The sequence below is a fragment of the Neoarius graeffei genome, chromosome 17 (assembly GCF_027579695.1).
Source record: "Neoarius graeffei isolate fNeoGra1 chromosome 17, fNeoGra1.pri, whole genome shotgun sequence".
NCBI lineage: Eukaryota > Metazoa > Chordata > Actinopteri > Siluriformes > Ariidae > Neoarius > Neoarius graeffei.
This window is the reverse complement of record NC_083585.1, coordinates 65765882-65792389: the sequence shown is the minus strand read 5'-3', so window position 1 is coordinate 65792389 and position 26508 is coordinate 65765882. Positions and strand designations below refer to the sequence as shown.

At 42.6% G+C, this 26508-nt stretch overlaps 2 pseudogenes; one reads left to right on the top strand and one right to left on the bottom strand.

Annotated features, from left to right (window-relative positions):
- LOC132864444 (E3 ubiquitin/ISG15 ligase TRIM25-like) overlaps positions 1–26508 on the top strand; it is a 347007-nt pseudogene that overhangs the window by 57240 nt on the left and 263259 nt on the right.
- The window catches only part of LOC132864448 (tripartite motif-containing protein 16-like), a 252609-nt pseudogene that overhangs the window by 169397 nt on the left and 56704 nt on the right, over positions 1–26508 (bottom strand).

Sequence of the window (26508 nt, the reverse complement as noted above, 5' to 3'; positions counted from 1 at the left end):
AAGGCTTAAAGTTTTTTCGGATTGTGATATAAGTTTGTATATTTTGGAAAGGATTTTTTGAGGGGAGGGTATGTTAATCAGTTCCAAGATTTGTGGGGGGATGTCTAAATTAGGTATCTGAATATTCCATTTTGCTTGAATAGTTGATTTAATTTGAAGATACTGTAGGAAGTGTTTACCCTCAATGCCATGCTTCTGGACCAAATAGGGAAAAGAGACCAGTCTATTGTCTTGGATGATATGATGAAGATGAGTGATACCCTTGCCTATCCATGTGAGAAAGTTGAGTGGTTTTTTATTGATGGTGAAATCAGGATTATTCCAGATAGGGGTGTGATTTGATAGTGTCAGAGGCGAATTAGTAAGGTCGTAAAACTTCCAATCTGCTAACTGCTCTGCCATCAATGAAATGCTTAATGGAGCTGGTTTGCTGAAATTAAAATAAAAAGGAAAAGGAAACGATTCTTCTGGTCATTGAGTGAAATCCAGTTTTATTCTCCAAGTAGATGTTTCAAATCTCTTTTCAAGTTGGGGAATCTGCACAACCACACAAACAACTTGACAAGCACCTTTAATAGTGGATGTCATCACAAAACAGCTTTACAGAAATCTGGATATCAAATTGTAATTGAAATGTATCCCTAATAAGCCGGCAGCTGTGATGGCAAGGAAATACTCCCTGAGACAACATGAGAAAGAGACCATAAGAGGAACCAGTCTCAAAAGGGAACCCATCCTCATCTGGGGGACACCTATCGTGATCTGTAGGCTATCCACGCAGGGTCATGCTCAGCAGCAGTGAGTGAATTTCAGGTGAGTGAGATTTCAAGCATCAGGATGGATTGATCAGTCCAGAAAGCAGAAGGAGCTAAGATCACTGATATCTCAGGAGTCACAGATTATAACTGCTGGTGAGGTAAGTTCACATTTTATTACAGTTTACTGCTGTTTATCTTATTTGTTATAGAAGTTGTTCAGTAAGACTAGTTTGTGGATTTGCGATTGAGTTTATCTTCATGTAATTTACAAGGCTAATAGTTTTGGCTATTGCCTTATGGTGTTGTAAAGGTAATTTTACATAATCGTACATCAAACTTTTGTGCAGTCTGGATAGTCCTTATTCCTGTTATATGAATTTTATAGTTGCCTTTACCAACTTTAGAGCCAATTAATATTTTCGCCCGGGACACTTTTACTATATAAACGGATTTTGTTGACTCACAGATTTTCTCGACTCGTTTTGTCAGATCTGAGAGAGATTTCCTCACTCCATCAAATGAGAGATGTTGATTGACAGTGAAGCTGGGTGAGTCGTCACATCCAGGAGAAACACAGAGAGACGGGAAACTCTACAGAGAGGAAACACAGAATAGAGAAGGAGAAAAGTGTAGGAGAGGAACGAATGAATCTCAGACTGAATCAGACCAAAGACACACTTGGGATCTCAGACAGGAACATTTATTGTTGCTATAATGAGCTTTTAGGAGGAAACTTTGTGAGGAACAGCGCCCTCTATAGATCAGACAGTGAGTGTTACCTGGAGGAAGTGGATGTGATCGTCTGTGAGTGAAAGCTGCTCCAGCTCAGTGACTCTCCTCTGAAGATCAGCAATCTCCTGCTCCAGTTGCTTCAGGACTCGTTCAACTCGACTCAGTTCAGTTTTCTCCTGAGCTCTGATCAGCTCCGTCATCTCTGAGCGCTTTTTCTCCATGGAGCTGATCATCTCAGTAAAGATTCTCTCCCTGTCATCTACTGCTGCCTGATAATGCATCTGTTACGACACACATGCAAAGGATGATTTATGACTTTTTCTTGTTTACTGTATATTTTCTACATTTGTATACCTTCCAAGTATACCTTGAACAGCCTTCCAAGTAATGTTCGGGAATCAGACACAGTCTCAGCATTTAAGTCTAGGCTGAAAACATATCTGTTTAGTCAAGCCTTTTGTTAATGGTGTTTATGAGGTAAAGGAGTAGATCTGGAGGGTCCTCAGACATAGAGTGTTTTGGTAAACTAGGATGTATGGATGCTGTCAGTCCCCACTCGCTTGCTCACTCGAGTTTGTTGACGGTGTAGTGGCTGGCTGCTTTATGTCCCGGGGCTCCCTCATGCCTGTGTTACCTTCTGGCTCTCTCCTTTTAGTTATGCTGTCATAGTTAGTTGCCAGAGTCCCTGCTTGTACTTGGTGCAATATGTATACTGCTCCTACTTATTCAGGTGACATTGGGCATACCTAACAACCTGTGTTTTCTTTCCCTCCCCCCCCCCACCCCAAATCTGTCCCTCTGAGTTACATGGAGTCAACAGGAAATCTTTTGGTGGAGAGGGTGGAGACCTCGACTGGCTATCGTAGCCTGCAGGGAATCGGCCGTCAGACATTCTGTCGCATGTCCCAGACCCAGTGAAATGTAACTGAATTGTCTTGGCCAGCCCTAAGGGTCCCATCTGCATCTCATCATTGCTGAGGAGTGTGCTCCCATCACCCAATCAAGCATCCAGCCAGAGCAGGTCATGATATTTTTTACCATATTAACATGCCATTGTTGTGTGTTATGCCTGATGTAAAGACTCTCGTCTCTGCGAGTCTACCACACAGATTTAATACTTGTCATTTTTAGGGCATACCTAACAACCTGTGTTTTCTTTCTCTCTCTCCCCCCCAATCTGTCCCTCTGAGTTACATGTTGATCCTGGGATTGAGATGCTGGCCTCTTCTGCCCCTCGGACCTGCTTGATCCATCCTGGTGCCCTGTGTCTGGTCGGAGTTTTATCGCACTGCTCCTGTGAAGGACAGCCCCATGAGGACAGTTGAGGGTTATACCTGTTAAAACTGTTAATATTATAGTCAGGCTGTCTGTTGTTGCCCAAATGAGGATGGGTTCCCTTTTGAGTCTGGTTCCTCTCGAGGTTTCTTCCTCATGTCGTCTGAGGGAGTTTTTCCTTGCCACCGTTGCCACAGGCTTGCTCATTGGGGATAGATTAGGGATAAAATTAGCTCATGTTTTAAGTCGTTCAAATTATTTAAAGCTGCTTTGCGACAATGTTTATTGTTAAAAGCGCTATACAAATAAACTTGATTTGATTTGATTTGATTATACCTGAGACTTTTTTTCACTCACCTTAATAGTGTCCACAGTCTGTTTCAGCTCCTGCACCTTCTTCTGCTTCTCCTGGATCCTCTGCTGGGATTTCATCTGCTCCTCCTTTAGCTCATTCTGAGAACAAATACAATAAATTTAATTATTTCTGCATCAAGAGGTCAATGTGGTAATATTAAATACAGTTAAAAAGTTAAATTTACAAACCTCATTTCCAGAAAAGTTGGGATATTTTTCAAAATGCAATAAAAACACAAATCTGTGACTTGTTAATTTGTGTGAACCTTTATTTATTACATTACAGGCATTTAGCAGATGCTCCTATGTATTACACAAGCGAAGCCATTCATCAATTCTATACAGAAACAACACTGATTTTTCTGGGCTTGAACTCATCTCAGATGGACTGAAAGACAGTGGAAATGTGTGCTGTGGTCAGATGAGTAACATTTCAGCTTATTTTCAGGAAGAAGTGACATACAACAAGCACACGCACATACCCAGCATTTTGGGGTTAGGTGCCTAGCTCAATGGCACTTCAGCGATGGATTTTCTTACTGGTCTAGGGAAATGAACCAGTAACCCTTTGGGCCCCAAGCCTGCTTCTTTACCCTTCCCTGACCTTTAGGCCATCACTGAACTGACAAAGGTACAAAGAAAATATTTTCAATAGTTTAATTGAACAACTGAATTGTAATTTGTAAATATAAACAAAGTTAGAATTTGATACCTGCAACACACTCAAAAAAAGTTGAGACAGAGGCATTATTACCATTGGGTTACATCACATTTCCTTTTAATAACACTTTTTAATCATATGGCAACTGAGGATACTAATTGTTGCAGTTTGGCAATTGGAATTTTTGGCTATTCTTGCTTGATACAAGACTTTAGCTGCTCAACAGTCCGTGGTTTCCATTGTCTGATTCTCCTCTTCATGATGTGCTATACATTCTCAGTAGGAGACAGATCTAGACTGGCAGCACCCATTCAACAGTGGTTCAAGTGTGCACCCATGTGGTTGAATGGGTGTGACCCATTCAAGGTCACACCCATTCAACAGTGGTTTATGACCTCGCCTTTTACGCACTGAGATGTCTCTGAATTCCCTGAATCTTTTCACAATATTATGTACTGTAGATTTTGACAGACCTAAAATCATGCACTGAGAAATGTTCTTTTTGAATTGACACAAAATTGTCTCACAAATTTTGGTGCAAATCAGTGAGCCATGACCCATCTTTGATTGCAAAGACTGAGCCTTTGGTGCTGCTCCTTTTAAACCCAATCATGTTCCCAATTAACCTGCTTATTGTGGAATCTTCCAGAATGGTGTTATTTGAATATCCTTTGAACTTTTCAGCCTTATTTTGCCTCTATCCCAACTTTTTTTTGAGTGTGTTGCAAGTATCAAATTCTAACCATTTATATTTACAAAATAAAATAAAATTGGTCATTAAAACCAAATTGACTGTAACAAAATTAACAATATCCACATTACTATTTGCATGAGCCAGAACTAAAAACTTATGATCATATTAAACACAATTGATTTTATCAGAATAAAAAGATGATAAAAAAGACTAACTTAAGGCAGCTATCATGACCACCTTACACCAGGCAATCGAGATGACAGGAGCACACCACAACTCTAGCAAAACTCTCATTATTTTATTCTAACAAGAAAATTTGTCTGCGACAGTGAAATCACTTGAAAGTCATTTGGTGTAAGACCAGTATTACTATTGATGAGTCAAGTAGGAAGTAATAAAGGATAAGTTGCAAGTCAAGTCTGAAGTAAAGTCAAGTTTGTATAGCGCTTTTAACAATAGACATTGTCCCAAAGCAGCTTTACAGAATTTGAATGACTTAAGCCATGAGCTAATTTTATCCTTAATCTATCCCCAATGAGCAAGCCTGTGGCGATGGTGGCAAGGAAAATCTCCCTCAGACGACATGAGGAAGAAACCTCGAGAGGAACCAGACTCAAAAGGGAACCCATCCTCATTTGGGCAACAACAGACAGCATGACTATAACATTAATAGTTTTAACATGAAGTCAGTTTTGTTGATGTTATAAACTCTTCACTGATGGAAACTTGAGTGCAAAACTGTTCATGACAACTGCAGTCCTAAAGTTAGCAAGTCAACTGTAGTCCTCAACCATAAAAGCATTTCTGTAAGCATCCAGAGCATCTTCCAAGTGTGACTTTTAACTGTCCGTATGGGGCCATCCTCCATATGGAGCGATGTGATGAGACTCCAACCAGACACAGGGCATCAGGATGGATCAGGCAGGTCCGAGGAGCAGAAGAGGTTCAGCATCTCGATCCCAGGATTGACATGTAACTCAGAGGGACAGATTTTGGGGGGGAGAGAGAGAGAAAACACTGGTTGTTAGGTATGCCTAATGTCACCCGAATAAGTCGGAACAGGATACATTTTGTGCTGAGTACAAGCAAGGACTCTGGCAAAACTAACTATGACAGCATAACTAAAAGGGGAGAGCCAGAAGGTAACACAGGTATGAGGGAGACCCGGGACATAAAGTAGCAGCCACTACACCGTCAACAAACTCGAGTGAGCAAGCAAGTGGGGACTGACAGCATCCATACCTCCCAGTTTACCAAAACACTATGTCTGAGGACCCTCTAGATCTACATCTTTACCTCATAAACATCATTAACAAAAGGCTTGACTAAACACATATGTTTTCAGCCTAGACTTAAACGTTGAGACTATGTCTGATTCCCGAACACTACTTGGAAGGCTGGTTCATAACTGTGGGGCTTTGTAAGAAAAGGCTCTGCTCCCTGATGTAGCAGCAGATAGGTACCAGCAGATAGCCTGCACCTTTTGATCTAAGTAGGCGTGGCAGGTCATAAAGGACCAGAAGTTCATTCAGGTTCTGTGGTGCAAGACCATTCAGTGCTTTAAAGGTCAATAGTAGTATTTTATCATCAATACAAAATTTGATTGGGAGCCAATGCAGTGTGGATAAGACAGGGGTGATGTGGTCATATTTTCTAGTTCTAGTAAGGACTCTTGCTGCTGCATTTTGAAATAAGAAAAAGAAAGAAAGCACAACTTTATTCATAACACACTTGTGAAATTTCCTCTCTGCATTTAACCCATCTGAAGCAGTGAACACACATATACGTGAGCAATGGGCAGCCATGCTAACAGCACCTGGGGAGCAGTTGGGAGTTAGGTGCCTCACTCAAGGGCACCTCAGCTCAAGGCTGTCCCATATTAACCTAACTGCATGTCTTTGGACTGTGGGGGAAAACAGAGCACCCAGAGGAAACACACAGAGAACATGCAAACTCCACAAAGAAAGGCCCTCGCCGGCCACTGGGTTTGAACCCAGAACCTTCTTGCTGTGAGGCGACCGTGCTAACCACCACACCACCGTGCCGCCCTGGAGCTTGTTTATGCACTTATTGGAACATCCATACAATAATCCAACCTGGAGGTAATGAAAGCATGAACTAGTTTTTCTGCGTCGTGTAGTGACATTAAATTTCTTATTTTAGCAATATTTCTGAGATGAAAGAAAGCTGTCCAGGTAATGTTATCAATGTGTTTCGAATGAAAGACTGGGGTCAATAATCACTCTGAGGTCTTTTACTGCTGCACGTGAAGAAACAGAAAGGCCATCCAGAGTTACTGTGTAATCAGAAAACTTACTTCTAGCTGCATGTGGTCCTAGTACAAGTACTTCGGTCTTGTCAGAGTTAAGCAGAAGGAAATTAATAAGCATCCAGTGTCTAATGTCCTTTACATATTCCTCAATTCTCTTCAGCTGGTGTATCTCATCAGGTTTTGCAGAAACATACAACTGTGTGTCATCAGCATAACAGTGGAAACTAATACAATGTTTACGAATAATATCACCCAGAGGTAACATCTATAAAGAAAAAAGCAGTGGATCCAAGACAGAACCTTGTGGAACACCAAACTTTACCTCAGTATGTCTAGAAAAATCACCATTTACATCAACATGCTGATAACCATCAGTCTATTTTTTATGAGACATACAGTGGTGCTTGAAAGTTTGTGAACACTTTAGATTTTTTTTTTCAAATATTTATGTATAAATATGACCGAAGACATGATCAGAGACTCACAGAATCCTAAAAGTAGGTAAAAAACCCAATTAAACAAATGAATAAAAAATATTATACTCTGTCATTTATTTATCACTGAAAATGATCCAATATTATGTCACTGACTATAAGTATGTGAACCTTTGCATTCAAATCACCATAAGTATGTGAACCTTTGCGTTCAAAGGTTTTTCAAAATTTTTTTTTTTTAATCCAGTGTGACCCCCTTGTGCAGCAATAACCACAACTGAATGTTTGTGGTAACTGTTGATCAGTCCTGCACATCAGCTTGGAGGAATTTTATCCCATTGTTCTGTACAGAACAACTTCAACTCTGGGATTTTGTTGGGTTTCCTCACATGGACTGCTCACACAATATTTCGTTTGGATTAAGGTCAGGACTTTGACTTGGTCATTTCAAAACATGAATGTTATTCTTCTTTAACCATTCTTCTTTGGTAGAATGACTTGTGTGATTAAGGTTGTTGTTTTAATGCATAACACACTTTCTCTTGAGATTCAGTTCACAGACATATATTCCTATTTTCATGCTATTTTCCTTTATAATTTGCTGGAATAATTCAGAATTCATCATTCAATGATGGCAAGCCATCCTGGCTCAGATGCAACAAAACAGGCCCAAACCATGATACTACCACCACCATATTTCATAGATGGGATAAGATTCTTATGCTGGAATGCACTGTTTTCCTTTCTCCAAACATAATGCATCATTTAAACCAAAATGTTCTATTTTGGTCTCATCTGTCCACATTTTTTTTCTCCCAGTAGCCTTCCGACTTGTCCAAATAATCTTTACTAAACTGTAGTTGGGCATCAATGTTCTTTTTGGAGAGCAGTAACTTTCTCCTTACAACATTGCCATAAACATCATTGTTGTTCAGTGTTCTCCTGATAGTGGACTCACGAACATTAACATTGACATTAGTAATTTAGTTGCATAGAAGTTACCCTGGGTTCCTTTGTGACCTCACGGACTATTACATGCCTTGCTCTTGGAGTAACCTTTGTTGATCTATTCCTGGGGAGGGTTACAGTGATCTTGAATTTCCTCCATCTGTCTGACTGTGGATTGATGGAGTCCAAACTCTTTAAAGATGGTTTTGTAACTTTTTCCAGCCAGATAAGCTTCAACAACTCTCTTTCTGAGGTCTTCAGAAATCTCCTTTGTTCATGCCATGATACACTTTCACAAAATATGTTTTGTGAAACTGTGTCCACAGGGAGTAGCTACAGGATCCTTCAGAAGATTCAGACACACTGTACAACTGAACTGATCCTGATCTCCTGAAATACCAGCCATATCTGCCATTTTCCTGTGGGGTGTGTGTGTGAGAGAGAGAGAGAGAGTGGGAGAGTGTGTTTAAGTTTTGTTTTCTCGGAAATTAACTTCCTGGTTCTGTGACAAAAACAGCAGGTGTGACTTTAAAGTGAAAGGGAGTGCAAGGTTTCAAGAAAAGGTGTGGCTACAGGACAAAAGTGGTTTAAAGTGTCAGGTTAATTGAATTCTAATTTGTTCCAAGTATCTTTATTGCATGACACAGCTTGTGTATTTGAATGTGTTTTTGCATCATCGGTAAAATGTTTGTGAATACAGCATCACTGACATCATTGTCAGGATGTTAAAATCAAGCAACAAAAGTGGGATACATTCATATCATCAAATTTTTTAAGATGTACCTTACCCAAAATAAAAAAACACAAAAACAATCCAAAAGACCAGGTATGCCATAGTTTATGTGTTATGAGTTATAATAGATTGTGTTTCTTCATTATCATATCAGATCAAACCATATTTTAAGATAAATTCATACCTAAATTCAGGTAGTTCTAAAGGGTTCACTTACTTTTTCTAAAATCCCAATATAAGCCCCAATATATCAATGGTACCTCACATATATGCAACTCACCCATGCAGTGGGCACTGATGCCCCCCATACCATCACAAATGCTGGCTTTTACACCTTTCTCTGATAAACTAGATCAGTGGTTCCCAAACTTTTTGGCTGGGGACCCCCTTTTGGACTTCAGAATATTTTTGGGACCCCCTGACATCGACCCCCCCCCCCCCCCCACCTATTATGCAGTGTGTAGTGTAGTAATAATAACCACAATAATAATAATAATAATAATAATAATAATAATGACGGATATTAAAGTTGCTATTTTTTATTCACAGAAGAGCATTATCCACAAAAGAGCATTGCACATCATAATAAAACAGAACATTACACAGAACATCAGAATATTTTTTCAGTGACTTGTGTGTGCTTGCTTTTCAGTACAGAGTTTTTGACAGACGCAACTTTAGTGAAGTTCACCCGTTGTGCCTGAAAGTTCAAAAGTTTCCGCCGAAAGAATTCAACCGGCTTGTCCTTGTGCTCGGGGTGTGCCGTGTCCAGGTGACGCTTCAGCTTGTTTGGCTTTAAACTTTCTGTCGCCAGCACCTTCAGACAGAGAACACACTGCGGTCGTTCCTCACCACCCACCAATGTGCTCGTAAAGCCCATTTCGATGTATGCATCATCATACCGCCTTATCTTTTTCGCTGGCGAAGTGCATGGGAACTCGTCCTGTGCAGCAGCCTTGCATTTTGTAGGAAGCACGCGTAGAAACTTGTCCATGTTGTCATGAAGTCGCCATCCGATGTTTTGTTCTGAACCTCAAAATAGGGACCTGTTTTATACAGTTTGTATTCACAGGAGGAGGGTTTGCTAATAACAACAACAACAATATCAGAGCAATCCAACAGATTGGAGGGCGGGGAGCGATTATGGAGTGAAAGGGGGTGATTGGGTTCTATAGACTGATTTAATGACTCTCTGCCGGCTGACGCATTACCAACATTCCGACGCCATTCAAAACATTCCAATGCCCGTTTTTTTTTCTGTGTTATGCAAACAGTCCCGTCTCTCCGCGACCCCCCTGGAGTCCCTCCGCGACCCCCAAAGGGGTCGCGAACCCCACTTTGGGAACCGCTGAACTAGATGGTCATGTTCACCTTTTGGCACTGAGAATTGATGCCCAGTTTTCCCCAAAACAAGCTGAAATGTGATCTCATCTGACCACAGCACATGTTTCCACTGTCTTTCGGTCAATCTGAGATGATTTTGGGTCCAGAGAAATTGGCACCATTTCTGCATAGAATTGATGAATGGCTTCCTCCTTGCGTAATACAGGTTCAGGTTGCATTTCTGGATACACGGTGCTCCATCGCACTTTGTGACTGTCACTTGCACACACACACACAAATCAATACCATAAATTGAACAATGCAGAGTACTTTCCACACCTAAATATCTCCTATTCCCCTTTGAAAATTTGTAATAACTATAGAAATAGGAAGATATTGTAATATACCGTATAAGTCTAGACTATCCTGGTACTCAACCCAGAAGTGAAAATAAAGAGTTTTGCTGCGTGCACTGACTGCCATTCGCAACCATACATAAAACCACATTCTAGGCACTGGTCACTAGATGGCCCTGTTGTGTGATTTGACCTTGATTCTCATGTCATCTCTCATTATCTCTAGCCGCTTTATCCTTCTACAGGGTCGCAGGCAAGCTGGAGCCTATCCCAGCTGACTACAGGCGAAAGGCAGGGTACACCCTGGACAAGCTGCCAGGTCATCACAGGGCTGACACATAGACACAGACAACCATTCACACCTACGGTCAATTTAGAGTCACCAGTTAACCTAACCTGCATGTCTTTGGACTGTGGGGGAAACCAGAGCACCCGGAGGAAACCCACGCGGACACGGGGAGACAGAAAGGCCCTCGCTGGCCCCGGGGCTCGAACCCAGGACCTTCTTGCTGTGAGGCGACAGCGCTAACCACTACACCACCGTGCCACTGACCTTAATTCTGTTCCTGGAAAATAAAGAGGTGTGCTATGACATGTTTTCATTTCAAATCTAATTTTGCCCTTTAAATTTTGCCCCTTGCATAATTGACAAGGTAAAACACAGCAAATTTAATTATGTTGAATTGTGCCTAAATCAGCCCTGGATGCCACCAGAATGCACCATTTGAAGTGTCTAATTTCAAAATTTTCTGGGGGCCCATACCCCCAGACCTCCTGAGGAGCCTTCGGGGCCCTTCAGGTCAAGCTAGCCCTTCCAGGCTGGGCTGTGCATCAGTAGCACCACTATGATATATATTTTTTTATGGGGAAAGCTCTGCTGCTTATTGTGGAATCTTCCAAAATAGCATGACTTGAAGATCCTCTAAACTTTTCAGTCTTATTTTGCCTCTGTCCCAACTTCTTCTGGGTGTGTTGCAAACATAAACTTCTGACTTTGTTTATATTGACAAAATACAATTAAGTTGCTCAGTAAAACTACTGAAAATATTTTCTTTGTAATTTTTGTCAGTTAAATAAAGGTTCATGTGAATTAAGAAATCAGATTTTTGTTTTTATTGCACTTTGGAAAATATACCAACTTTTCTGGAAATGGGGTTAGTATATTAATCACCTCTGTTCGACATCTATCTATGTTTCTATCTCTCCAGAGGTCTTCTCTTGGCCAATTCCATATCTACAGTGAAGCTTGATGGTGGCAGTATCAGGTTGATGCAGATGTTTTATAGTATCAAGGACTGGGAGGTTCACCAGGATCATGAGTAAAATGAACAGATCAGTGTTCCTAGATATCCTCAAGAAAATTTGCTCAAAAGCACCCAAAACATATGACTGAGGTACAACATAAATGTCACTTTTCAGCATATCAATATCCCTAAAACATATCAAAGACAATGTGCTAGGACAAGTTTGTGGATGTGTTTGAGTAGCCCAGCCAGCGCCTGGACATGAATCCAGTTAAACATTTCTGGTGAGACCTGAAAAGCATGATAGAGAGCCACTCTCCATACAACCTGAGACAGCTTGAGAAGTTCTCCAGAGAACAAATGGAGAAGATTCTCACATCCAGGTGAGCCAAGCTTGTAGCATAAACATCTATGAAGATGTAATGTCCTGAGTAAAGGGTCTGAGTACTATAAATTTAATGTTAGTGATCACATTCAGCTAAACAAAATGAACAAATCAGATTTCAATTAATATGACTGTAAACAGAGACACTCCTTTACACTAAAATATCTCTCTCCAGCTGTGCTTTCTTTTTAAATCTGAACTCCCTCTCTTTGTAAAGCCACACCTACTCTTTCTGTCACACACACACACACACAGAACCAGGAAGTTCATTTTGGAGAAAATGAAACTCACAATTCTCAGAGTCTCTCCCCCTCTGTCTGTCAATCTTGTTCTCAGTGTGTAAATGCACAAAAAAATGGTAGAGGCTAGTATTGAGGAATGTTGTAGGAATGTTCTGAGCCCTGTGTTGCAAGATTCCTACAATGGTAGAGGGAACAGAGAAGGAGCAAAATCACATCAAAAGAGCACTTCAGAACTGCGGGTATCCCAACTGGGCTTTCTTCAAGAGCAGAAAAAGGAACATAATGGGCAAGGAAGATAACAGGAACAAACGCAAGAACATTGTCATTCCCTACATTTCTGATCTATCTGAGAAACTCAGGAGGATCTTCTACAAACACAACATTCCGGTACATTTCAGACCCAGTAACACCCTGAAGCAGAAACTGGTCCACCTTAAGGACAGAATAGCTAGACACAAACAGGACAATGTAGTGTATGCAATTCAGTGCAGTGAGGAATGCACGGATTCGTATATTTTGGGAAACAAAACAACCGCTTCACAGGCGCATGGCTCAACACAGGAGAGCCAGTTCCTCAGGCCAGGACTCCACGGTCTATCTTCATCTTAACAACAAAGGACACTCATTTCTGGATTGCAACGTATGCATTTTAGCCAGAGAGGATCATTGGTATGAGCCAGGAGTTAAAGAAGCCATTTTTGTCAATCTGGAATGGCAATCACTGAACAGAGGTGGTGGTCTAAGACACCATTTATCAGCCACCTACAATGCAGTCCTTAGCACACTTCCCAGACAACTGAATGCACACCAAAACCCAGCTGTTTTCAGTGACTGTTTCAGAGAGAACCAACAACCCATTGATCACCCCAGTGACACTCTAGGCTGTTCACACCCAGCCCCCAGTGACCCACACCAACAGGATGACTCAGCGACACCTTAAGATTGCTTTTCATCCACGAGAGGATAAATACCTGATACTCCCCATTAGTCAGACAGAACTGAAGAAGCCTTTCAGATGAGAGGTGAAACATCTTCAAGAATCTTCAAGCAAGTCCAGTTGCTCTCTTTTACCACCCACAGTGTGATTCCTGCATTGGGAGAAAACACAAAGCCTCTCATTACTGTCTGGTGTGTCTGGCCTCCTATTGTGAGGATCATCTTAAACCTCACTATCAGTCTCCTGCCTTTAAGAAGCACAAGTTAGTTGAAGCCTGTGCAGAGTTCCAAGCTAATATCTTCTCTGAACATGACAAACTGATTTAAATCGTCTGTCATACTGGCTAAAGTGTGTCTGTGAAGGTTCTCAGTTATCCAGGTCATCATAAACCATAGGTGCTAAAAAAGGCAACTGGACTTGCTTGAAATTCTTGAAGACGTTTCACCTCTCATACGAAAGGCTTCTTCAGTTGTCTGACTAGTGGGAGTTCCAGGTATTTATCCTCTAGTGGACCAAAAACAAACCTAAGAGGAGTCGTTGTGGTCACATGGGTGACATCCAAGAAAAGTGGGTGAAGAACTTATCCGACAGGGAACTCACCCAACCAGAAAATTATGTTTTATCCAAAGGACTAAACAGTTTCACCAGAGCAGATACCAGTGGTAGATCTCATCACAGCTACAGAGTCAGCCATCAGAAACAACAATATGACCAACACAGAGGTGGAACAACTTAGACTGAAAGTATCAGTTGACCTCGCCAGGGTGAAAGCACCCCCACTCCAACCTCACCATCCAAGAAAGAAGGGCTCTTACATTGCTTCAAAGAGACTGGAACACCACCATCCTTCCTGCTGACAAAGGGAGATGCACAGTGGTGCTAAACACAGTGGACTACCACTCAAAGATGACCAGTTTCCTCAGCAACACAACCACCATGAAACTCTGAGGCAGGATCCCACCAGCAGTTACAAAAAGAAAAGTTGTGAGCTGCACACAGCAACTAGAAAAAGCCCATGCCATCAACCGATCTCTGTACTACAGACTGTACTCTGGGGAAGCCATTCCTCTCATTTATGGTCTCCCCAAGATTCACATGGAAGGAGCTCCTCTCAGACCCAGCAGCAGCATAAACTCAGTCGCCGGATTAGTCAGACAAGATGCCATACTAGCTCTGTTTTTTTTTTTTAATTGGCAGTCAGAAAGTTTTAACTGGTCTTGTTGGTCATGATAATCCTGCCCAGCCCCTGACATAAGTAATTCTTGTTTATAGACCAACAAAGTCTTGGTGTCACTCTGGAACCAGTTTTCCTGGCTGAAAGCCAGTTCTTTGGCTGTTGAAACACAAAGAATTGGTTTGAGGTTTGGCACCGCCTCAGAACCAGCCCTGGAACTGCCTTGGTGGAAAAGGGGTAAAAGAAATAATCCTTCCTGGTCCTGGACTCTCTGAAAAGCTGTGTTACCATGTTCATGTGTTCTAAACAACCTGTCATTCCTTGAATATCCTTCTTCTTTCAGGTGTTCAGCCAGACTGAGAGCATGGCCAATTTTCTCTTTCAACTCATGGCCACAGACAGCTTTGGAAGCAGTAGTCAAACTCAATGACCTTACATAAGAACTAACAACTGGCAAAAGTTCACACTCCATGTATGTGATCTTGTGCTTAAAAACATGGTTGTACAGGAAATTACTATGACAGTGGAGGCAAACATTAAGAACTTGTGGGAGGGTGCCCTCTGGTGGCATAGTGATATGAATTTTGAGCCTATAAAATGAAGTCACCTGTTCTAGATGCTTCCTTTTGAATTGCTGAGAACCCTGCACAGTATAGGCATACTTTTGGGATTAGTACTCTCGTTCGCTCTTGGTTTCTCATCGAATAAGATCTGTGTTGAAGTTCTAGGCTGACCTTTCTTCTGTTTTCTCCCATACAAAATAGTAATCAAATTCAAGTGTCATCTTCTGTATGTTGTATAATCCCTGAGAGGCTGTTTAATTTACTACTGTCAAATCATGTCGAATCACCTTGAAACCTTACTTCATTCCATTCTGGTAAATGACAGAGAGGGGGAAATGACAATCTTAATAGGGTTTAGATAGCACCAGATAAATTGTGGTTGTGGCAATCAGGAGCATATTGGCGATGGAGCTGGTCAGAAAAATAATGGTGTTGCTAGCCAGGACAGTCATGGCAACAGGTAGGAGAATCATAGAGATGGTGGCCATGAGAGTATTGTTGGTATTTATCAGGGGATCCATGAAGATGGTGGAGTCAAAGTGACAGGGGTCAGGAGAATAAGCTGTTCCTCATTGTCCTCATCAGAGTAGTGGGGATGTGGTCCTTCTCCTTTTTGCCTGGGTTAGAAAAATAAGTGATATTCCAGATAGTGGGATTGGCAAGTAGTATGGGGAGACCAGACCTTACAGTGAGACATCTCAAGGCTGTGAGTGATGCAAACTCATATATGGCTTGATGGCAATGGCAGCTGGTGCTAATTTTTTTGGTGGGGAGCAATTTAGATTCAAATGTCACATGTTATATATCAAGCAAGTGCTGAAGCAAATGCTTTGACATTTCCCCCTTAAACACTACTGAACTAGCAAAAGGTCTCCAATAGACAGTGACATTTACTCACTGGATGAAACTTGTCACATATGCAAATTAAATAAAATGTGAATTAAATAATAAATTGTGAGTTATTGAACTTGGATATGGATAAAACATGAAGTAAATAGATTTAAAAAAACATAAAAACATACAGCAAATACACTGCATTTCCCCCCCCCCCCCCCCAAAAAAAAAAAAAAGAGTTGCACACACTAATATTTTTTGGACTGCCTTTCGCCTTGATTATGGCAAAAAGTTGCTATGGCATTGTTTCAACAACCTTATGCAACATCACAACATTTATTTCCACCCAGAGTTGCCTTAATTTTTCACAGAGATCTTGTCTTGATGATGGAAGAGTTGAATTTGGAAAGATGGAAAGTCTTCTCAAATCCCAAAGACTTTCAATGGGGTTAACATCAGGACTCTGTGGTGGCCAGTTCATGTGTGAAAATGAATCCTCATGATTCCTGAACTACTAGGCTGCAGTACAAGTTTTAACACTGCCTATTGCCATTTTAGTGAATGAAAAACTAGTGAAACTGTCATAAGCCAGCTGGGAATATCTAGGTCCTGATCTGGTCTTTTCCAGATCTCCACTCCCTGGTTTTCCTTGAGCCTTCCCCGTGCTGCAGCCAGCACACCTGTCTCTCATCAGCTCATCCACAGATCTATATTATAAGTCTCAGAGATTCACTCTATGTGGGATTGTCTTTGCATCAGGATACGTTATTTCACCTTTTTACATTTTATGTTATTTTGCTACTTTGCTGAACCCTCCCCCCTTTCATCTGTCTCTTTCTTCTTCCCTCAGAAAGCCCTGTGGTGATGGACAATGCACAATGGGGGCAGCTGCTAGATGGCAGTGGAAGCCCTCAGCTCGAAATCTGCATGTAGGCAGCACTAGTATTGTGATGGCCCATTCCATGGCACACCCTGGGACAAGTGCCTGGTCTGTGTCCTGCTGATGTGTCTGGGCAGCCTTATTCAAGGATAGCAATGCCCACCCCAATCTGGGGAAGGGATGATAAAAGGAGTCCTAATGAAAGCTTGTCTCATTTTAGCTTGTCCAGGATACCACACCTGGAGAGCTATCCCACTTTCATGGTCAGAAATCTACTACTTTCAAAACAATCTCAGCTTTAAAACAAAAACCCAAACCCCTCATTCTCTCTTCCTGGAATGTTTGAACCCTAATGGACACAACCAGCACTGACAGACCCTCCCCGGACAACAGCTCTTTTAGCCTTGGAGCTCCAGCACTACAGAATGGATATCTGCGCCCTCAGCGAAACTTGTCTCACTGACAAAGGATCCATCACCAAAGCCACAGCTGGAAACACCTTCTTTTGGAAAGGTTTATCTCAAGCAGAACAATGGATCCATGGTGTTGGACTTGCAGTCCGGAATGAACTGCTCTTCAAGATTCCGAAATGTCCAATTGGAATTAGCTCACATTTGATGACCCAATGCATACCACTTGCCAAGGGTTCATACATGACGATCATCAGTGCATATGTGCCCACCCTGGACTCTGAGGAGGAGAAGAAGGATGACTTCTATACTTCCCTTGATGACACAGTTCATGAGATCCCTGCAGCCAATAAGATCACCCTGCTTGGAGACTTCAATGCCCAAGTTGGGAGAAATTCATCTGTATGGGATGGAGTTATTGGTCGACATGGTACAGGGAATATGAATGCAAATGGTCTCTGTCTACTGCCCTTCTGTGCAGAACATGGACTGTGCATCACCAACACAAGGTTTCAACTCCCAGACAAGCTGAAAACAACCTGGATGCACCCACAGTCCAAGAACTGGCACCTCTTGGATTACACTATCGGTTGCCATCGTGACATCCGAGATGTCATGATCACACGGGCCATGGATGATGCTGAGTGTTGGACTGATCACAGGCTTTTCCAGACTATCCTTTGAGTAGTTCTCTGACCATCTGCAAGAAAGCAACCACCCAAACCTTGACTGAATGTTGTGTTGCTTGTGAACATCGACACCAGACAAGCTCTATCCGACAACCTTTGCAAAAGGCTTCACAATCTTCCCCCTATTGAGGATACGAACTAGGAAACCAACCTTCATGTGGAGGAACTGTGGATTTCAATCCTTGAAGCTTGGGAACATTGACACCAGACAAGCTCTATGCGATGACCTTTGCAAAAGGCTCAACCATCTTCCCCCTACTGTGGATACAGAGTCAGAAACCAGCCTTCATGTGGAGGAACTGTGGAATTCAATCCTTGAAGCTCTCCAAAGCTCATCCAAGGAAGTCCTTGGGTACTCCAAGAGGAAGAACCCAAATTAGTTTGACAAAGCTGGAGATGAAATCCCTCCCTCGCTGGATGCCAAGAATATTGCACACTAAGCCTCCTTGGTGAACCCAGCATTAAAGGTCCTCCTGCAAGAATGGAAGAAGTTGAGGTCAACTACACAACGCAGGCTTTGTGAGATCCAGAACAGATGGTGGATCAACAGAGTCCAAGAAATGCAATATTTCACAGATGACAACACCACCTATGAATTCTACACCATCAAAGGCATCTATGGCCCCATTTGACATATGGTGGCTGATCTGCAGATGGTAACACTTCTTAAGTGCAAACAGGACATTCTAGACCAATGGACAGAGCATTTTTGGGAACTGTTGAACAGAGTCAATTCATCGGACCCTACAGCTCTTGAAGAACTCCCAATGCTCCCTCAAGTTCCTGAGCTGGATGAATCTCCCACCATCGATGAAGTCTGATATGCTGTCCAGTCAGTGAAATACAAGAAAGCTCCTGGTGGAGACATGATACCTGGTGAAGTGTTCAAGTGCGGTGGATCATACCTTCTCATAAAACTCACCAACTTCCTCTCACTTTGCTGGAAGCAGGGCACCATCCCTGACACATAGAAACACTCCACCATTGTCACCATCTACAACCCCGATTCCAAAAAAGTTGGGACAAAGTACAAATAGTAAATAAAAACGGAATGCAATAATTTACAAATCTCAAAAACTGATATTGTATTCACAATAGAACATAGACAACATATCAAATGTCGAAAGTGAGACATTTTGAAATTTCATGCCAAATATTGTCTCATTTGAAATTTCATGACAGCAACACATCTGAAAAAAGTTGGGACAGGGGCAAATAAGAGGCTGGAAAAGTTAAAGGTACAAAAAAGGAACAGCTGGAGGACCAAACTGCAACTCATTAGGTCAATTGGCAATAGGTCATTAACATGACTGGGTATAAAAAGAGCATCTTGGAGTGGCAGCGGCTCTCAGAAGTAAAGATGGGAAGAGGATCACCAATCCCCCTAATATGCGCCAACAAATAGTGGCGCAATATCAGAAAGGAGTTCGACAGTGTAAAATTGCAAAGAGTTTGAACATATCATCATCTCCAGTGCATAATATCATCAAAAGATTCAGAGAATCTGGAAGAATCTCTGTGCATAAGGGTCAAGGCTGGAAAACCATACTGGGTGCCCGTGATCTTCGGGCCCTTAGACAGCACTGCATCACATACAGGCATGCTTCTGTATTGGAAATCACAAAATGGGCTCAGGAATATTTCCAGAGAACATTATCTGTGAACACAATTCACCGTGCCATCCGCCGCCGTTGCCAGCTAAAACTCTATAGTTCAAAGAAGAAGCCGTATCTAAACATGATCCAGAGCGCAGACATCTTCTCTGGGCCAAGGCTCATTTAAAATGGACTGTGGCAAAGTGGAAAACTGTTCTGTGGTTAGACGAATCAAAATTTGAAGTTCTTTATGGAAACCAGGGACGCCATGTCATTCGGACTAAAGAGGAGAAGGACGACCCGAGTTGTTATCAGCGCTCAGTTCAGAAGCCTGCATCTCTGATGGTATGAGGTTGCATTAGTGCATGTGGCATGGGCAGCTTACACATCTGGAAAGACACCATCAATGCTGAAAGGTATATCCAGGTTCTAGAGCAACATATGCTCCCATCCAGACAACGTCTCTTTCAGGGAAGACCTTGCATTTTCCAACATGACAATGCCAAACCACATACTGCATCAATTACAGCAGTGGTTCCCAAACTTTTTGGCTGGGGACCCCCTTTGGACTTCAGAATATTTTTGGGACCCCCTGACATCGACCCCCCACCACCACCCATTATGCAGTGTGTAGTGTAGTAATAATAACCATAATAATAATAATAATAATAATAATAATAATAATAATCAGATGGATATTAAAGTTGCTATTTTTTATTCACAGAAGAGCATTATCCACAAAAGAGCATTGCACATCATAATAAAACAGAACATTACACAGAACATCAGAATATTTTTTCAGTGACTTGTGTGTGCTTGCTTTTCAGTACAGAGTTTTTCAAATCTTGGTGATAACTGTGAGATCGCCACCCTTAGTTCGTTTTCAATGTTCAACTTTGCCCTGTATTTGGTCTTGATGGAGGCCACTGCAGAAAAGCCCACCTCACAGAGGTAGGATGTGGCAAAAGGGAACTTCGCTGCCGAAGTGCATGGGAACTCGTCCTGTGCAGCAGCCTTGCGTTTTGTAGGAAGCACGTGTAGAAACTTGTCCATGTTGTCATAAAGTCGCCGTCCGATGTTTTGTTCTGAATCTCAAAATAGGGACCTGTTTTATACAGTTTGTATTCACAGGAGGAGGGTTTGCTAATAACAACAATATCGAATTAATATTGAATTAATATTCAAGGGCAGAGCGCGATTACTGAGTGAAAGGGAGCAATTGAATTCTAATGATTGTGGCAGCTATACACTGAATGAAATTCATATTGGAGGGCGGGGAGCAATTATGGAGTGAAAGGGGGTGATTGGGTTCTATAGACTGATTTAATGACTCTCTGCCGGCTGACGCATTACCAACATTCCGACGCCATTCAAAACATTCCAATGCCCGTTTTTTTTCTGTGTTATGCAAACAGTCCCATCTCTCCGCGACCCCCCTGGAGTCCCTCCGCGACCCCCAAAGGGGTCGCGACCCCCACTTTGGGAACCGCTGAATTACAGCATCATGGCTGCATAGAAGAAGGGTCCGGGTACTGAACTGGCCAGCCTGCAGTCCAGATCTTTCACCCATAGAAAACATTTGGCGCATCATAAAACAGAAGATACGACAAAAAAGACCTAAGACAGTTGAGCAACTAGAATCCTACATTAGACAAGAATGGGTTAACATTCCTATCCCTAAACTTGAGCAACTTGTCTCAGTCCCCAGACGTTTACAGACTGTTGTAAAAAGAAAAGGGGATGTCTCACAGTGGTAAACATGGCCTTGTCCCAACTTTTTTGAGATGTGTTGTTGTCATGAAATTTAAAATCATCTAATTTTTCTCTTTAAATGATACATTTTCTCAGTTTAAACATTTGATATGTCATCTATGTTCTATTCTGAATAAAATATGGAATTTTGAAACTTCCACATCATTGCATTCTGTTTTTATTTACAATTTGTACTTTGTCCCAACTTTTTTGGAATCGGGGTTGTACATTAATTTTGTAAGCATAGGATATAATTATAAACTATACAAGCATTTATTTTCAAGTTTTATAATATGCCGTGTCAATTAAGCTGACTCTGATATCTATAGTAAAATCATAAAATGTAACTTTTTATGAAGTTTCTTTTAATAACTCTCTAAACACAAGCATAACAATTAACAAATTATAATGAAAAAATGCCATGAAATAACAAGATATGTTCCCTGTAAATTTATTATTTTGGCCTAATTATTTTGGCAAACTATTTAAACTGTGACTGTCAAAATTTAATAATGAAAGCAATAGCATTAGAGATCATTCTTTTAACATATGCCAATATTTCTAAAATGCACGTGCTCCTTGTAAATTTATTTAGGCCAAATTATTTTAGCAAACTATGTAAATTGTGACTCAAAATTTAATAATGAATGCAGTAGCATTATAGAAGGTTTATTTCACTAAAGTTTAATCAAATGAAAATAAATGAATTAACTTGAAATTTGACATGATTCCCTTAGACTCCCAAACCCTAACTGGCCAACAGGAATTGACTTGTACAACTCATTCTTCTGTGGTGAAAGAATTTCATTGGTCCATTTTGTTATCCAGTGGCTATACAGTCTGTGAGCAATTGTAATTAAGTTGGATGTGTTTGTCAAGCATCCACTGACCAACAGCTTGTACAAACAAGAATTAGGAAATGGTTTAATCAAGGCCAAGCTTAATAAGGGTAATTAACAGTGTCAGTAAGTAAAGAGTCCCGTATACGATTTCATACATTGGGGAGTGCCTGTTATGCCGCTTTTCCACTACAAACGCGGCTGAGTCGGGCTGAGCCGTGCCGTGCTGAGTCGAGCTGAGCGGGGCTGTTGGAGTTGCATTTCGACTACAACCGCGCTGAACCGTGCTGGCTGGAAGTGGGTGGACACATTGGGTGGAGTTAGCGAAAGTGGGTGGACGTCACGTGATGTCGTTAAGCAGCGCAAACAGTGACATCAGTGATCTTTTAAGCGGTAGTCTCACGACCCGGAGAGTAAACAATAAACATGGAGGACATGGAGTCGTTAGTGTTGCTGGTCTTGGTGCTGTGGCTTGTTGTCACCGACAATGCGAACAGATACTGGCAAGAGCGTATAGATGAGGCGAGGTGCATAAGGCTTCAGAAATTCTCTTAATTCGTAATTCTTCTTCTTCCGGGTTTACGGTGTTTACAGATCCCAGCGCGCTCACGGAGTGTGTGTGGGCGTGTGAGGACACTCCTCCTCACCAATCAGTGCACAGGGGAGTGTCTGCTCACGCCCCCAGCATCACTCGGCTCGGTTTGGCTCGCTTCAGCCCCACTCCAAAACCGTGCGAGTTTTGGGGGCTAAGCAGGGCTAAAGCGAGCTGAGTCGTGCTGGTTTTTGGTAGTCGAAACGCGAGCCGTGTCGGGCTGAAGTGAGCTGAAGCGAGCTGAAGTGAGCTGAAAAAGGGTAGTGGAAAAGGGCCATTAGAGAGCACACTTGTCCTGGGCCATCGGCATGGTGAGATAGAGTGGCCAGTTCCTTTCCTCACTGCTTTTAACTTTCCCAGTGTTTCCACCAGGTCCCTATTCACTGCTGGGTGGACAGGAGGCGAGCCTCAAATCACCATCCGAGGCGAGGCTCGAACCAGGGATCATTTGCTTAGAGGTCAAGCGCTCTAACCATTTGGCCAAAAATGATACCTCCTACCATCTGGCAAGGCACGCTGCAATACAGATGCGAGTGGGGAGTTAAACTCTCATGGTTACCAGAGGACTAGCCCCCCACTGTAACCCTAGCTATGTAATAGGCGAGAGGCCGAGGGCTGTGGAAACGGAGATCGGCACCACGTGGTGCGGGAAGGACTTTAACATTAAACTATTGTTTGAATAATTTTAATTATTTTCAGAACATTAAATATGTACTGTAGGGGGACAAGATTGAGTATGTACCAATGCAATTCACTGAATAAGAGATAACATAGCATTTTATGATCATGAAATATTTTATTACTGTGAAGACAATAATGATTTTATTCAATAAAATTACAAAAATAAATCAACAAATTAAATATATTAAAATTAGTATAAAAAGAAGTATTCTAATCTAACAATAAACAGTGCTGGAAAACTGCATGAGCCACTTCACCATTTATTAATTTATATGATAATATTTTAAATGTATAATAAAATTTTTAATGTATATTTTTGCATCTTTGGTATAATGTTAAGGTAAGTATTTGTCCTAATCAGTCGTTATTTGGAAGATCATAATATTTCCAGTTTCATAAGTGAGCATTTTGTCCTACACTCGTCACTTGTGTCTTTTAGGCCTACTAAAAAGCTGCAACTGGGTGGCTTTACACTGTAAAAATAAATAATATACACTGTTAATGTACTGTATATTATTTAGGAGTTTTTTGATACTAGCCTATGTTTTATACTATAGTTTATATTTTAACACAGAAATCATACATATTTTGGCTTAACTAACTTACTGTCACCATACATAACTAAAAATGTGAAAATAATAACCTACTTACCTACCCTGGCCTCTGGCAATTATATAACAAATTAGATTAAATTTAAGACTTGCATTTTTAAAGACCTTTTCACAACCCAGAGATATTAAGCAGATAAATCAGCCTAAGTGCTTTGAGTTATGAGTGTAAAGATATCTTATATTCCTTATAGGCTATTTTTAAGTGTAAATACAGTAAGCAGCTTATGGATATAAATCTTTCAAGATGCCTTTTATAAATCAATCAATGCAGTAATCATGTGATTAACTATTATTGTTTATTCACAATTGAAGCTGTTGGGACTATTTATTTACTATATTTATATTTATTCATACTTCATACCCTCCTAGAACTGCCACCTTATTGTGGTGGAGGGGTTTGTGTGCTTGAATGATCCTAGGAGCTATGTTGTCGGGGGCATTATGCCTCTGTTAGGGTCTCCCAAGGCAGACAGGTCCTAGGTGACAGGCCAGACTAAGAGCAGTTCACCAAAACCCCTTATGGATAATAATCTATCAAGGACCGTGACGTCGCCCGGTATGGCGCAGCCGGGGCCCCACCCTGGAGCCAGGCCCAGGGTTGAGGCTCGTATGCGAGTGCTTGGTGGCCGGGCCTTTGCCCACGAGGCCCGGCCGGGCTCAGCCCGAAGCGGTGACGTGGGCCCGACCTCCTGTGGGTTCACCACTCACAGAGGTAGCCGTAGGTGCAGTGTGGATTGGGCGGCAGTCAAAGGCAAGGGCTTCAACGACCTGATCCCCGAACACAGCGGCTAGCTGTTGCGACATGGAATGTCACTTCGCTGGGTGGGAAAGAGCCTGAGCTTGTGCGGGAGGTTGAGAGGTACCGGCTAGAGATAGTTGGGCTCACCTCCATGCACAGCTTGGGCTCCGGAACCCAGATCCTCGAGAGGGGCTGGACTCTCCACTTCTCTGGAGTCGCCCATGGTGAACGGCAGCGGGCTGGTGTGGGCTTGCTTATAGCTCCCCAGCTCAGTCACCATGTGTTGGAGTTTACCCCAGTGAATGAGAGGGTCGCCCCTCTGCGCCTTAGGATCGGGGAGAGGGCTCTTGCTGTTGTTTGTGCCTATGGGCCGAATAGCAGTATAGAGTATCCGGCCTTTTTGGAGTCCCTGGGAGAGGTACTGAGAGGTGCTCAGACTGGGGACTCCATTGTTCTACTGGGGGACTTCAACACTCACGTGGGCGACAACAGTGACACCTGGAGGGGTGTGATTGGGAGGAACGGCCTCCCCGATCTGAACCCGAGTGATGTTTTGTTATTGGACTTCTGTGCTAGTCATGGTTTGTCCATAACAAACACCATGTTCGAGCATAGGGGTGTCCATAAGTGCATGTGGCACCAGGACACCTTAGGTCAGAGGTTGATGATCGACTTTGTTGTCATTTCATCTGATCTCCGGCCCTATGTCTTGGACACTTGGGTGAAGAGAGGGGCTGAGCTGTCAACTGATCACCACCTGGTGGTGAGTTGGAGCTGCTGGTGGAGGAGGAAGCCGGACAGACCTGGCAGGCCCAAATGTATGGTGAGGGTCTGCTGGGAACGTCTGGCCGAGCACTCTGTCGGGGAGGTCTTTTACTCCCACCTCTGGGAGAGCTTCTCCCAGCTTCCGAGGGAGGCGGGGGACATTGAGTCTGAGTGGACCATGTTCTCTGCCTCCATTGTCGACACGGCTGTTCGGAGCTGTGGCCGCAAGGTCTCTGGTGCCTGTCGTGGCGGCAATCCCCGAACCCGGTGGTGGACACCGGAAGTAAGGGATGCTGTCAAGCTGAAGAAAGAATCCTATCAGGCCATGTTGGCCTCCGGGACTCCTGAGGCAGCTGATGGGTATCGGCAGGCCAGGCGTGCCACATCTCGGGCAGTTGCAGAGGCAAAAACTCGGAACTGGGAGGAGTTCGGTGAGGCCATGGAGGAGGACTATCGGTCGGCCTCGAAGAAATTCTGGCAAACCGTCCAGCACCTCAGGAGGGAGAAGCAGTACTCTACCAACACTGTTTACAGTGTGGGTGGGGAGCTGTTGACCTCAACTGGGGACATTGTCGGGCGGTGAAAGGAATACTTCGAGGATCTCCTCAATCCCACTGTCACGTCTTCCATTGAGGAAGCGGAGGCTGATGACTCAGAGGTGGACTCGTCCATTACCCAAGCTGAAGTCACTGAGGTGGTTAGCAAGCTCCTCGGTGGCAAGGCACCGGGGGTGGATGAGATCCGCCCCGAGTATCTCAAGTCTCTGGATGTTGTGGGGCTGTCTTTGCTGATGTGCCTCTGCAACATCGCGTGGCGGTCGGGGACAGTGCCTCTGGAGTGGCAGACTGGGGTGGTGGTCCCTCTTTTTAAGAAAGGGGACTGGAGAGTGTGCTCCAATTATAGAGGAATCACACTTCTCAGCCTCCCAGGGAAGGTTTACTCCAGGGTACTGGAGAGGAGAATTCGGCCAATAGTCGAACCACAGATCCAGGAGGAACAATGCGGTTTTCGTCCTGGTCACGGAACACTGGACCAG